Below are 14,212 nucleotides of genomic sequence, written 5' to 3'. Positions count from 1 at the left end.
CCTTGGGAATCTCATGGGCCTGATGAACAGAACAAGGCATAATCAGATTATGCATTCCCAGGAGGACTCTGTTGTGACTTGCATGGTGCCTTTCTCCTCTCTTCCCACTTCTCCTGCTCTGGCCCCCATTCGCTGTGGCCATGACAGGAGCAAAGCCCTCAAAGTTCCAGAAGTCCCTGAGGAGATCTTGCCACTGGTGCTCCCCCAGGCCCCCCTCCTAGCAGTTGATGTCTGCTGAACCAGCATGGCCCAGCTGATTGGACAGAGTCCTCTTCCCCCCTTCCTGGTAACCGTGGGTCTGCAACACCTCACAGATTTTATGCAAAACAAGATCTGTTGGTGTTTAATGCTTAGAGTCCTTCCTTCCCTGAAATCTGAGCCAGGGTCAGCCAGAGAAACAGACACAATGCCATAACACCCAAAGGAAAGTACATCTTGTAACCTCAAATCTGGATAACTTTGTACTAATGTCTCTGGCTCCCCAGTACTACTGAATCAAGTCCAAGGTCTCCCCCATTTGTGGAGATGATGTTCAATTTATCTAGAATTATGGAAATAACACAGTTTGTGAAAAACACACATTAAATATTATAATCCAAAGACCACCTTCAAGCGATTGATTGGTCCTACCAAATGTTAAACTATGTTACAAAGCTATAATAATGTGGGGCGCCTGGGTGGCTCAGTGGGTTAAAGCCTCTGCCTTTGGCTCGGGTCATGGTCTCAAGGTACTGGGATCGAGCCCCGCATCGGCCTCTCTGCTCAGCGGGGAGCCTGCTTCCCCCTCTCTCTCTGCCTGCCTCTTTGCCTACTTGTGATCTCTGTCGTCAGATAAATTAATAAAATCTTCAAAAAAAATTAAAAATTAAAACAAAGCTGTAATAATGTAAATAGTGTGATACAGGCAGGTAAATAGTCAGATAAATCAACAGAACAAAATGAAAAGCCAAAAAAACAGACCCAAATACATATGGAAATTTAGAGATGATAGAAACACCATTCAAATCAGTGTGTGGGTTGAGGGAGAGATGGATTTTTTTTTTTAAGATTTTATTTATTTATTGACAGAGAGAGATGACAAGCAGGCAGAGAGGCAGGCAGAGAGAAAGAGAGGAGGAAGCAGGCTCCCTGCTGAGCAGAGAGCCCGTTGCGGGGCTCAATCTCAGGACCCTGAGATCATTGCCTGAGCGGAAGGCAGAGGCTTAACCCACTGAGCCACGCAGGGGCCCAGAGAGATGGATTATTTAATGAAGTGTTACTATACCTAGGTAACCAGTAGGAAGAAAGGAAACTTGATCCATACCTTTCTCTTTACACCAAAATTTCAAACAGATCAAAGACTAAAGTATAAAAAATGGAACTATGAAAGTACTAACAAGAACCACGGGACAGATCTGAAAATAAGGGAGTGGTAAGACCCTTATAATAAGATAAGAAACCCAGAAACCAAAAAAAGAAAAAATCTTCAATACAGAAACTACCAAACACAAGGCAACGTGGAAAAGAAACTGGTGGGAGGGGTGGAGTATCATCACAACACATATTAGAGACAAGAGTCCAATTTATTTAGTATTTAAAGAACTCCTACACCTTATTAAGAAAAAGAATAAACAACCCAATTGAAATAACAGTTTAAAGAAAAGTAAATACAAGTGGCTGTCCAACTTCACTCATAACAAGAGAAATACAAATTAAAATTATACCGGGAGGGGCACCTGGGTGGCTCAGTGGGTTAAGCCTCTGCCTTCAGCTCCGGTCATGATCTCAGGGTCCTAGGATCAAGCCCTGCATCAGGCTCTCCGCTCAGCAGGGAGCCTGCTTTCCCCTCTTTTTCTGCCTGCCTCTCTGCCTGCTTGTGATCTCTCTGTTAAATAAATAAATAAAATATTTTTTAAAAAATAAAATTACACCAGGAGCTACTTTTCATTTAACAGATTGGCAAAGACCAAAAAGATAGTCCATTGGCAAACGTGTGAAGAAGGAATGAAGGGCTGATAGTGGGAGAGGTGATAGTAACAGCCTTCAGAGAGAAGTGTGATAACATCTAGTAAAGCAAAGCATGCACCTGTTGACCTAGCCTTTCCCAGTCCCTTTATTTGTAAGGTCGTCATTGCAGCAATATGTGTAATAGCAAAAACTGAGAAACCTAACTGTCCACAGTAACGGAGACAGCCTCCTACGCAATAGATACTATACAGCTGTTAAAAAAAGAACAAATAATTTTTTTTTTTTAGATTTTATTTATTTATTTGTCAGAGAGAGAGAGCACAAGCAGGGGAGCTGCAAGCAGAGGGAGAAGCAGGCTCCCTGCTGAGCAAGGATCCCCGACATAGGACTTGATCTCTCTCAGTACTCTGGGATCATGACCCGAGCTGAAGGCAGATGCTTAACCAACTGAGCCACCTAGGTGCCCCAGAATAAATGATTTTAAAAAAAAAACACAAAAACATATTGAGAGCACCTGGGTGGCTCAGTCGGTTAAGTGTCTGCCTTTGGTTTGGGTCATGATCCCAGAGTCCCAGGATCGAGTCCCACATCAGGCTCCCTGCTCAACATGGGGGTCTGCTTCTTCCTCTGACCTTCTCCCAGCTTGTGCTCTCTCTAGATCTCTCTCTCAAGTGAACAAATCAATATGTCTTAAAAAAAAAAAAAAAAAAAAGCATAGTGATAACAGAACAATCTTTGAGACATGTTAGGTGAAAAAGCTAGGAGAAGAACAGTGTTTATAATATGCTATCACTTGCTTAAAAAATGGAGGGAGGGGCGCCTGGGTGGCTCAGTGGGTTAAGCCACTGCCTTCGGCTCAGGTCATGATCTCAGGGTCCTGGGATCGAGTCCCACATCGGGCTCTCTGCTCAGCAGGGAGCCTGCTTTCTTCTCTCTCTCTCTCTCTGCCTGCCTCTCAGTGTACTTGTAATTTCTCTCTGTCAAATAAATAAATAAAATCTTTAAAAAAAAATAAAAATAAAAAATGGAGGGAATACTTGGGCAATATCTGTTTGTATATGACCAGACTGTCTCAGAAGAGATGACAAGACATGGGGAGCTGGAGGAGGACTGGAGGAGGGAGACAGGGGGACAGGAAGAGAAAACTTTTCACCGAATGTACTTTGTAGATCCTTTTGTACATTTTGAACTTATAGCCCATGGCTTATTAAAAATTAAAGTTTTGAGCCAAGAGATCCAGAGCACTTTGAAACCTTTAAAACAAACTTACCGGTTTAATTTTGCTCATCATTGCAATATCATAAAATGAAGCTATTTCTCAAACCAGTATGGAGACATTTTTAAACACGTGTTGCCACATTACCATGACCTATTTCATCACTGTAATCAACACCGAAGGACATGAAGCAGTACCTGTTTTTATGGACATTCAATCTGAAAGAAACATAGATATAAATCATAGAGTGAACAGGATGAAAACACCAGGAGAACCAGTATGGGAACAGATCTGAAATTCAGGGGTGAAAAAGTACTCAGCAGTTGCAACACCACTGAGAAGGGCCCTCTTCCTACAACTGATAAATCACAGGTCAGAAGGTAATGCCATTCTCCTAGGGAATGCTATGAAGTTGGGAAGCTGCTCCATGATTCGACCTTTGGTCCGAATCTAAGAGGGATCATACTGCACTAGCCACCTGGTTATCCCTGTCCTGATTACTCTGGAAAGGAGCCTCTTATGAATTAGAGCAAGAGAAAGAACTGAAAACCTTTCTTTCTCTCTCTCCCCTCCCCTTCTTTTGTGGACTCGCTGCAGGGCTTGGAGGGAAAACAAGAGGGAGTTATCCTGGTCCGACTCAAGGAGATCGGTTTTGAGTTTGGGTATGATGGGAGGAGGCCTGCCATACATGATTTCATAGGGCATGAGCCCCAGCTTGTATGGGGTGTTGCATACCCGATACAGAGTGTAGGGGAGTAGAGCCACCCAGTTAGTGCCAGTCTCCACGGTCAATTTAGCAAGGGTCTCTTTTAAGGTTCTATTCATCCTCTCTACCCGTCCTGAGCTCTGGGGTCTATATGCACAATGTAATTTCCAATTAACCCCAAGTACGGAAGCCAGGCCCTGACTTACCTTAGAAACGAAGGCTGGCCCATTATCTGATCCCATCATAACAGGAAAGCCATACATGGGCAAGATATTCTCGAGTAGTTTCTTTGCTATAACCTGCGCTGTTTCATGCTTGGTTGGGAAAGGTTCAGTCCAACCTGAAAAGGTATCTACAAACACCAGTAAATACTTATAGCCGTATTTTCCAGGCTTTACCTCTGTAAAATCTATCTCCCAGTAGGCCCCCGGCAGGGTTCCCCTTTCTCGGGATCCAATCACAGCGGGATGTGGGAAAGCGTTCTGGATGGAGCCTTCTGGAGCCCAAATGGGTCGTGTGATAAATCCGCTCTAAGACTGCCTGTCCCAAGGCCTCGGGGAGGATGATATTGCCTTTAGAGTCCTGCCACCAACCATCTTTGACTTGAGTCATCAGGAGTTTACTCATCCAGGTGATGTCCTCCTCAGAGTACTCAGGGTGAGGTGGCAGTTCTCGGGGCCCCGGGTCGAGCAGCTGTATTGGCAACACTGGAATGGTCCTGTGGGCTATCTGGCGAGCAGTTTGGTCAGCAAAGTTGTTTCCCGGGGAGACCGGATCGTTTGGGTTTTGATGGCCAGGGCAGTGTACTATGGCTAGCTTCTTGAGAGCCCAGATGGCTGTTAGCAGGGCCCAAATTTCGTCCCTGTTTTTAATGTCTTTCCCTTCGGCGGTGAGCAACCCCCTCTCTGTGTAAATTGCTCCATGTCGGCCATGGCAAAGGCATATCGACCATCCGTGTATACAGTCATCCGGAGGCCCTGCCCCAACTTTAGGGCCTGGGTCAGGGCGATTAACTCAGCCCTCTGTGCTGAGGTGCCCGGAGGCAATGCCTCCGCCCAAAATAACTTCTGTTTCAGATGTCACCGAGGCCCCTGTATACCTTTGTCCTTCGTGGACGAAGCTGCAGCCGTCAGTAAACTACACGATGTCTGCATCCTGCAGCGGCTGGTCCTTCAAATCTTCTCTCGCTCCATGCATTTGGGCCAAAATCTCGGTGCAGTCGTGGAGCGGTGCGCTCAGGTCGGGCAGAAGTGACGCGGGATTGAGGGCGGTTGGTGGCATGAAAATACTTCTGAGAGGGTTAAGCAACTGTCCCTGATAGTGAGTGAGTCTGGCATTGCTGAGCCAGTGGTCAGGTGGCTGCTTGAGGACGCCCTCGATGGCATGTGGGGTAGTAACCCATAGCTCCTGTCCCATAGTTCCTTTACCATCAAGGCAGTAGCTGCTATCATCCAGAGGCACGGTGGCCATCCGGCTGTTACTGAATCCAGCTTCTTAGACAGGTAAGCTACTGGCCGTCGCCATGGACCCAGGTGTTGGGTCAAGATCGCCTTGGCTATGCCCCGGCTCTAAGTCTCTGTCTATCAAATAAATAAACAAAATCTTAAAAAAAAAAAAATCATACCTGGCGTTGGTTGATTGGTGTAGGGAGCCAGCGGGCGTTAAGCAAGCGATTGTACAGAAGCGGAAGTAGCTGGTCAGCCGGTGCGTTCAGCAAGCATTCATACAGAAGCAGAAGTGGCTGGTTAATAAACACTTTACGTGCTTGTGCAGATCTCGGGTGGGGTGAGGTTTATTTAGATCTTTCACATTTTGATGAGGCATGGATGAGAACCAAACATTCCACTTAAACTTTTACCTTTTTTTTTTTTTTTTTAAAGATTTTACTTATTTATTTGACTGAGAGAGAGCGCGGAAGCAGGGCGAGTGGCAGGCAGAGGGAGAAGCAGGCTTCCCGCTAAGTAGGGAGCCCTATGAGGGGCTCCATCCCAGGACCCTGGGATCATGACCTGAGTTGAAGGCAGATGCTTAACCTAGTGAGCCACCCAGGTGCCCAACATTTTCAGATGATTGGAAGAATTTTCCACTGATTAGCTTCTACCTCCATACACTTATTTTTTATTTTAGGATTTTATTATTTATTCATTTATTTGAGAGCGATCAGGGCTGAGGAGAGAGAGAATCTCAAGCAGACTCTGGAGCATGAACCCTGATGTGGGACTCAATCCCAGGACCCTGAGACCAGGACGTGAGCCACAATCAAGAGTCAGATGCTTAACCGGCTGAGCCACCCAGATAGATGCGCCTGGCTTCATGCACTGCAAACCTTATTACTCATTTCCTACCCACAAGTCTGCAGTGCTAAGCACTATGAGTTGCATTCATACGTTGACACAGTATCTGGCTTTCCTACACCCGCCACCATAAATCAGAGGGAGATTTCTTTTCCAGAGCAGTGAAAAGCCAAATAAGTTGAAGGTTTCAGAAAGTTATTCTGCCACATTTATTTTAACAATCTTTGATTATTATATTTTAATGAGAAAGATGTAACCTAATCACTCTATCTTTTGATTTTACCTAAAGTTGACCTAAACTCCTTTCCTATATCTATTGGCAAGACCAAGAATCTCCCTCAGGTTTCTGTGAATTCCTGCAGGCTTCCATTTGTGTGCAACAGACATTCCAAAAAAGGTTTGGGAAGAAGGAGGGGGTTTACAATTTGGCAGCATAAATGATAATACAGAACTTTTTAAAAATTTAAATTCAATGAATTAACATAATATATTATTAATTTCAGGTCTGTGATTCATCAGTCTTACATAATACCCAGTCCTCATTACAACATATACCCTCCCCCTTGGGGCGCCTGGGTGGCTCAGTAGGTTAATCCTCTGCCTTCGGCTCAGGTCATGATCTCGGGGTCCTGGGATCGAGTCCCGCGTCGGGCTCTCTACTCAGCAGGGAGCCTGCTTCCTCCTCTCTCTCTCTGCCTGCCTCTCCGTCTACTTGTGATTTCTCTCTGTCAAATAAATAAATAAAATCTTAAAAAAAAAAAAAACCATATACCCTCCCCAATGTCTATCACCCAGTTACCCCATCCCTTCACCCTCCTCCTCTCCAGCAATCTTCAGTTTGTTTCCTATGATTAAGAGTCTCTTACAGTTTGTCTGCCTCTCTAGTTTCATCTTGTCTCATTTTTTTCTCTCTTCTCCTATGACCTTCTGCCCTGTTTCTTAAATTCCACATATGAGTGAGATCATATGATAATTGCCTTTCTCTGATTGACTGACTTCACTTAGCATAATACCCTCTATTTCCATCCATGGCACTGCAAATGGCAAGATTTCAATTTTTTTTTTTTTGTCAGAGAGAGATCACAAGCAGGCAGAGAGGCAGGCAGAGAGGGGGGAGGAAGCAGGCTCCCTGCTGAGCAGAGAGCCCGATGCTGGGCTCCATCCCAGGACCCTGGGATCATGACCTGAGCCGAAGGCAGCGGGCCACCCAGGCGCCCCAAGATTTCAAGTTTTGATGACTGTGTAATACTTCATATGTGTGTGTGTTGTGTGTGTGTGTGTGTGTGTGTGTGTGTATACATACACCACATCCTTATCCATTCATCTGTCAATGGACATCTGGGATCGTTCCATAATTTGGCTATTGTGGGCATGATTGGGTGCAGGTGCCCCATGGGATCACTACATTTTTAAGTAAATACCGAGTAGTGCAATTGCTGGGTTGTAGGGTAGCTCTATTTTCAGCATTTTGAGGAACCTCCATACTGTTTTCCAGAGTGGCTACACCAGCTTGCATTCCTACCAACTGTGTAGGAGGGTTCCCCTTTCTCTGCATCCTTGCCAACATCTGTTGTTTCCAGACTTGTTAATTCTAGCCACCATTCTGACTGATGTGAGGCGGTATCTCATTGTAGTTTTGATTTGCATTTCCATAAGGCTTAATGATGTTAAGCACTTTTTCACAGGTCTTTAGGCATTTGGATCTCTTCTTTGGGCAAATGTCTGTTTCTGCCTTCTGCCCATTTCTTGATTGGATTATTCTTTGGGTGTTGAGTTTGGTAAGTTCTTTATAGATTTGGGATACTAGTCCTTTATCTGACAAGTCATTTGCAAATACCCTCTCCCATTCTGTCAGTTGTCTTTTGGTTTTGTCAACTGTTTCCTTTGCTGTGCATAAGCTTTGTATTTTGATGAAGTCTCAGCAGTTCATTTTTGCCTTTGTTTCCATTGCCATATCTAGCAAGAAGTTGCTGCGGCTGAGCTCAAAGAGGTTGCTGCCTGTGTTCTCTCTCCTCTAGGATCTTGATGGATTCTGGTCTCACATTTAGGTCTTTCAACCATTTTGAGTCTATTTTTGTGTATGGTGTAAGGAAATGGCCCAGATTCATTCTTCTGCATGTGGCTGTGCAATTTTTCCAACACCATTTGTTGAAGAGATGGTCTTTTTTTCCACTGGGTATTCTTTCCTGCTTTGTCTAAGATTAGTTGAACATGGAATTGACGGTCCATTTCTGGGTTCTTTATTCTTTTGCATTGATCTATGTGTCTGTTTGACAAAACAGAACTTTATTTTTTTAATTTTTTTTTTTAAGATTTTATTTATTTATTTGACAGAGATCACAAGTAGGCAGAGTCAGGCAGAGAGAGAGGAGGAAGCAGGCTCCCTGCTGAGCAGAGAGCCCGATGCTGGGCTCGATCCCAGGACCCTGAGATCATGACCTGAGCCGAAGGCAGCAGCCCAAACCACTGAGCCACCCAGGCGCCCCCAAAACAGAACTTTAAACAGCCCTGTTCTTTTTCTTTTCTTTTCTTTTTTTTAAACAGCCATGTTCTTAAAGTCCTTTGGCCACCCTGACACTGAACTTTTTTCACTCATCAATTTTATCTGTAAATTCTAGCTCATGACATTTTTCTTAACTCTCTCTATTTTTAAGCTTTATTGAGGTATAATTAAGAAGTCAAATGAGAAGATATTTAAAGTGTACAGTGTAGTGGCTTGTCAACCTCTATTCTTTGGTGAGTCTTATCTTCTGTCCTTTTTAACTGTTAGTCTAAACTCCCAAATTTCTGTATCTTCTCATATAAGACAGTTTACCTGTTTCTTTCTTTCTTTCTTTTTTAAGCTATTTCTTTTTTTTTTTTTTTAAGATTTTATTTCTTTATTTGACAGAGAGAGATCACAAGTAGATGGAGAGGCAGGTAGAGAGAGAGAGAGGGAAGCAAGCTCCCTGCTGAACAGAGAGCCCGATGCGGGACTCGATCCCAGGACCCTGAGATCATGACCTGAGCCGAAGGCAGCGGCTTAACCCACTGAGCCACCCAGGCGCCCTTTAAGCTATTTCTTTATTAAACTGTCTCGTCAGGTCTCCTTCCCCTTCCTAAAGATTCTATTAAGGTATTGTCCTAAAACAAGACAGTTATCACCTCTAAGAGAAACTATGTTTTCCAGCTTTTAAATGCCTTTTTAAAAAAAAAAATAATAAATGCCTTTTTATTTGACTTCTTACATAGAGTAAATAGTAATAAAACAAAATCTGTACCACTTTGTAACCATGATGCATAGGAAGAAACAAGAGAACGTGAGAGTTAAACCCTCATTCAGGGCTACACTTCCTGGGTCCAAAATCCTGGCTTTTTTTTTTTTTTTTTAAAGATTTTATTTATTTATTTGTCAGAGAGAGATCACAAGTAGGCAGAGAGGTAGGCAGGGGGAGAAGGGGAAGCAGGCTCCCCGCTGAACAGAGAGCCCCATGTGATACTCGATCTCAGGGCCCTGAGACCATGACTCGAGCCAAAGGCAGAGGCTTAACCCACAGAGCTACTCAGGCGCCCCCCAAATCCTGGCTTTATTCAACAATAAAATAGTAAGTAACACAATTAAAACTGGGCAAAGGATCGGAATAGACATAGCTCTCTGGAAATGTTTCCAAAAATAAAATGACCAATACATACATTAAAAGAGGCTTAGCAGGGCACTTGGTGGCTGCCTTCAGCTCAGATCATGGTTTCAGGGTCCTGAGATAGAGCCCCACATGGGGCTGTCTGCTCAGCAGGGAGCCTGCTTCCTCTTCTCCCCCTGCCTACCTCTCTGCCTACTTGTGATATCTCTGCCAAATAAATAAATAAAATCTTAAAAAAGAAAAAGAGGCTTAGCATCATTAGTCCTCAGGCAAATCAAACTGACAGTGAGACAATACTCACATCCATTAGGATGACTAAAACCAATAGACAATAACAAGTATTGACAAGGATGTAGAGAAATTGAAAACCCATATGGTGCTGGTAGGAATAGAAAATGAAATAGCGTCTTTGGGAAATGGTCCCATAGTTCCTTAAACATTTAAACATAGTGTTAACATATTATCTAGCAATTCTGTTCCCAGGTGTATCTCCAAACTAAATGAAAACACACAATTACACAGAGACTTGAACACGAATGTTATAGGTGACTTAATTACCTTCCATTGAGCCAGCAATTCCCTGGACCTTCAGTCCCTTGATCTCCTCATCTCCAAGAACCTCGTTCCCTATCTCATCCCTGCCCCTCATCTGTCAACACCTGGAACCATCCACCGCAAACTTCCTATACTCCTACCCCCCACCATCTTGAGGGACCTCCTACTCACCTAGCTCTCTGGTGGGGTGAATCCCAATGCGTTAGCTCTTTAGCCCCAGGAGGCCCTACAGATCATTATAGCCCCCAACTGCCGTCACTTCCTCAAATTATCCTACCAAGACTCCACACTCCTCACTTTAGTCATTCTCTTGACAATCCCCTCAGTCTCCTGGCTTGTCTCTCTGTCCCTAGAGTCTGAGAAAACCCCAACTCTCAATGAACTATCCATCTGTCTGCTTTGTGAGGCTGACTGGTGAGAGCTGCTACAGAAAAATCACATTACCTTCCTTGTTGATGCTGTTATAATATACAGCCACTGGCATCACCCAGGGCCTCCAGTTAAACCATCCATTCTTTCTTTATTTCCTTAATCCCACTGACCTAGTCTCTACAACAATTATCTCACATGTTTGCTACTCTTCTTTTTTTTTTTTTAAGATTTCATTTATTTATTTGACAGACAGAGATCGCAAGTAGGCAGAGACACAGGCAGAGAGGAGGAAGCAGGCCCCCCGCCGATCAGAGAGCCCCATGAGGGGCTCGATCCTAGGACCCCGAGATCATGACCTGAGCCGAAGGCAGAGGATTAACCCACTGAGCCACCCAGGCGCCCCATGTTTGCTACTCTTCTTACTCTTCTTGCCTACACTCTCAGGTTCCGCATATGTCCTAGCCTCTTCACATGGACACACACATACAAATAGGGACCATGAGAAGGACAATTCCTCAATATTCCGCTACCAAGCTCATAAATCTTTTTGAATTTGTGCTCAACATATCTTTCTCTCCTTCTAAGATGAATTTGTCTCCATCTCATCGTCTTCTGCTTTCTGGGGGAACTTACTTTGTCATTTATCTTCTATGTCCTCATTCATCTTTCTTCTCTGTGCTCTGTAGAAATGTTCCTACAGGTGCACCTGGGGACTCAGTGGGTTAAGCATCAGACTTTCGGTTTTGGCTCAGGTCATAATCTCAGGGTTGTGGGATCAAGCCCCGGGGCGGGGGGGGGGGGGCTAGGGCTCAGCAGGGAGTCTGCTTGGGATTCTCTTTCTCTCCCACCTCCTGCTCCTGCTCTTTCTCTCTCTAAAATAAATAAATAAATCTTTTTAGGAGCACCTGGGTGGCTCAGTGGGTTAAGCCTCTGTCTTCGGCTCAGGTCATGATCTCAGGGTCCTGGGATCGAGTCCCGCATTGGGCTCTCTGCTCGGCAGGGAGCCTGCTCCCTCCTCTCTCTCTGCCTGCCTCCCTGCCTACTTGTGATCCCTGTCAAATAAATAATAAATAAAATCTTTTAAAAAATAATAAAATAAATAAATCTTTTTTTTTTTTTTTTTAATGCTCCTACCATTCCACCTCGCCCTTCTGATAGGAACCTCTTCTCTCCTTCCTACCTTGATAGAGTTGGCTTCATTTTCCTTACTTTACACTCACCCCTCAGCCTACTCCACTCCAATCAGGCTTCCACCCACCACATCTCTGAAACGTCACCAGTCCTTAATATTATGCTGCATCTGTTAGACACATTTCAGTTCTTATGTTTCTTGACCTTTCAGTAGTGTAGCCTACTTGTATACCTCTTATTTTTAACAGCTTTATTGATGTGTAATTGATATGCAATAATCTGCACATGTTTAAAGTATACACTTTGGGGCCGCCCAAAGTGTGGTTTTGAGTGGCTCAATGGGTGAAAGCCTCAGCCTTCGGCTCAGGTCATGATCTCAAGGTCCTGGGATTGAGCCCGCATAGGGCTCTCTGCTTGGCAGGGAGCCTGCTTCCTCGCTCTCTCTCTGCCTGCCTCTCTGCCTACTTGTGACCACTGTCTCTCAAATAAATAAATAAATTTTTTTAAAAAATAAAGTATACACTTTGATGAGTTTTGATCTTTGTATACACTCATGAAACTATCACCACAGTTAAGACAATGAACATGTCATGTCCATCACCCCCCAAAGCTTCCTCATATTCCTTGGTAAAACCTTCCTATCCCCCTCCTCTTCCTCCCATCCCCAGAAAGAGTGTTTTCTTTCTCTCTCTCTTTCTTTCCTTCTTTTTTTTCTTTTTTATGATTTTGTTTATTTCTTCAGGAGAGAGAGAGAGAGGAAGAGTGTGAATAGTGGGGGCAGAGGGAGAAGCAGATTCCTGGCTGAGCAGGGAGCCTGAGGCAGGGCTTAGTCCCAGGACCCTGAGATCAAGACCTGAGCCAAAGGCAGATGTTTAACCAACTGAGCCACCCAGGTGTCCCAGACAGTGATCTGCTTTCAATCACCACAATCTATAATCCCCATTTTGCATTTTCTAGAATTTTATGTAAATGGAATCACATAATATGCACACTTTTTGTCTGGCTTCTGTCATTCAACATAATTACTTGGAGATTCATTCAGGCTGCTGTGTGTGTTGGAAGTCTAGTCCTTATTTCTGAGTAATACCTATTTCACGTGTGCATATAGAACCTCTTGTTTATCTGTTCAACTTGTTGCTGGACATTTGGATTGTTTCCTGTTTTTGATCATGGCAAATAAAGCCATCAGGATCATTCACAAGCCAGTCTTTGTATAAATAAACTTTAATTTCTCTTGGGAATTACCAAGGAAAAATAAGATAGGTACAGTTTAACTGACATACAACTTTTTTTTTTTTTAAGATTATTTATTTATTTGACAGAGATCACAAGTAGGCAGAAAGGCAGGCAGAGAGAGAGGAAGAAGCAGACTCCCTACCGAGCAGAGAGCCCGATGTGGGGCTCATTCCCAGGACCCCGGGATCATGACCTGAGCCGAAGGCAGAGGTTTTAACCCACTGAGCCACCCAGGCGCCCAACATATAACTTCTTAAAAAAATGACAAACTTTGTTCCAAAGTGGTTGCAGATTTTATATTCTCAAAAGTGGTGTGTGACAATTGCAGTTGCTCCACATTCTCCTCAGTTCTTGGTATGGTCAGCCTTTTTTATTTTAGCCACTATAGTAAATGTGGGGTGGCATTTTATTGTGGTTTTGATCTGCTTACCCTTAATAATTTATGATATTGAGCATTTTTTGCTGTGCTAATTAGCCATCTGTGCATCTTTTGGGGGCGATATACTGTTCAAATCACTTGACAGTTTAAAAAACGGAGTTATTTTCTTAATCCGGAGCTGGGGGTTAAAAAAAATCTGACTACAAATACTTTATCAGGTATGTCATTTGCAAATATTTTCTCCCCAGATTTAGTTTCTTTTCATTATCTTTCAAAGAGAGGAATTTCTTAATTTTGATGTAGTCCCAACTTATCAATTTGTTCTTTGGATCATGCTTTTGGTGCCATAAGTGCTACTTCTTGAGATGCCTTGTTAACGTGTTCTATTACACCAGTCCCCAGCTTCCCTCCCATGCCAGTTATCGATTCATTGCCTGTCAGCAACAAGTCATCCTTTTCGCCTGCTCTGTGATAGTAGAAATGGACCCTTGAAATGTGTTTTTCTTTGCCATCTGGCATGATGTTAAACTTGGGTGAGACATTGCAGGAGGAAAGGGGTTTGCTGGCTGAGCTCCCGCGGGGCACACACTTTCCCTATCAGCACTCAGTGGCCAGCAGCTTCCTTGTCAGTGTTTTGTAACAGAGCTCCTTCCGTGAGACATCTCCCTGTGGACAGCTTCCCCTGACACCTAACAGTAGGTGTCCAGCAACCTCTCTGCCCTTCAGTACACTCTCTACCTGTCCCTCTCCAGCAAG

Source organism: Mustela nigripes, chromosome 13, assembly GCF_022355385.1.
Source record: "Mustela nigripes isolate SB6536 chromosome 13, MUSNIG.SB6536, whole genome shotgun sequence".
Taxonomy (NCBI): domain Eukaryota; kingdom Metazoa; phylum Chordata; class Mammalia; order Carnivora; family Mustelidae; genus Mustela; species Mustela nigripes.
Note: the sequence above shows the minus strand (reverse complement) of the source record.